This window comes from Zeus faber, assembly GCF_960531495.2.
Source record: "Zeus faber genome assembly, chromosome: 15".
Taxonomy (NCBI): Eukaryota; Metazoa; Chordata; class Actinopteri; order Zeiformes; family Zeidae; genus Zeus; species Zeus faber.
The window spans coordinates 24216443-24218054 of record NC_137194.1 but is presented as its reverse complement, the minus strand read 5'-3'; positions in this window follow the sequence as shown (position 1 = coordinate 24218054).

Sequence of the window (1612 nt, the reverse complement as noted above, 5' to 3'; positions counted from 1 at the left end):
CACACACACACACACACACACGCACACACACACACACACACACACACACACACACCCCGATAGGACTCACAGAAAGTCACTCGCTGGCAAAAATGAGCCCGTCCAGCCAAACTGGGCAGAGAGGAGAGGAGGCCGATGCGACCCGATTGGCCGCTCCCCCCCCCCCACACCGAGGGAGGGTGGGCTGGGATTCGGGCTGAGGGAGGTGAGTGGGAGGGGGGGTTCGGGGGGGGAGGACACACAGCGGCATCACGTGACCCGGTCCAGCAGAGAGTGTTATAATAGGCCCCCTCTCGGAGCGGAGAGGCAGAGGCTGGATGTGAACCAAAATCCCTCTACCACACACAGGCTGGCCATTGTTGGCTATTCACTGGACTCCATCTCGGGGCACTTTATCATTCAATTAGGACAGCTTTCACACCGCACACCACAGAAAAGAGGCCTTCAATCAAACTGAAAACTTCACACTGGCCCGGGAGGGGGACGCCGAGAGGGAGAGAGGGGGGACTCCCGCTTGTCACCCCACTTTCATTTTTTCCTGCCTTGTTGTTTTCGGGCCGACTTCGGGGGCGGAAAAGACATGAGGGAGAGATGAGGGAGAGACGGAGGGAGAGACAGAGGGAGGACAGAGATAGGAAAGAGAGGGGGGGGGGGGGGGCTGGAAGTTTAGGTGTGAGTCACGTCACGTGCGCAGTGCGATGGGCTCGTTTATGAAGTCGATGGAGTGGGTGAGGGGTCAAATATGGTGCGGGGTGATGGAGCGGTGGGGGGAAGGAAGACAGAGGGAGGGAGGGAGGTGAAGCAAGGGAGGAAATTCAAAGCTCCAAAAGAAGAGAATGGGCTGGAGAAGTATACTTGAAGGAAATAATGAGGGGGAGAAGTATGCTTGAGAAGCAATGGTGGACGGGTGGGGGGCGGGGGATGGGGGACGGATGGGTGGGGGGGGGGGGGACTGAGCGACTGATCAAAGGACAGCGTGAAGGGTAAATCGGGAGACAAGGGGGGGAGCCGAGAGAGGAAGAATGGTAAGAAGAAAAGAGGGCAGGAAAAAAAGGGGGAGCAGGTTGATGTGTGTAAGTTAGAGAGGGGGGGGGGTTCAAAACGAGGCGAGGAAGTAAACAAGCGATGCAGGACCGAGCAGCAGACAGGCGCCGCCGTGGGAGACGTCGAAAAAACTCCTTCCGTGGGCGGCCGCGTGCGATGGCTGCGTGCGTGTCCCCGCTTCATTTTAGAACAAAAGGCGTGCGATTATTTTTAGCACGGGGGGGCTCCTGGTCGAGCCGTTACGTTGCGACCGCAGGAACATTTAAAAAGACGTATCAACAACATAGAAAATGAACAGGTCGGCGACGGCGACAACTTCTACGATTTCTTTTTGCCAATCCAAAAGTCGATTTCATCTTATTATGAATTGTTTTCCCATCTCCCCCTGGGGGAGTTCATAAAGTGTTATCCAATCTTATTACAGAGTAATTAAAGTGGTAATCCATAGGCTTTTTTGTAAAAAAAAACTTTTTTTTAAAAGAATCCCATATTTGATCATTTATTAAGCTGACGCATGACAGGAAACAGCCACTCAACGTCTTTGTGCTATGCACACGCTCCTCCCGAC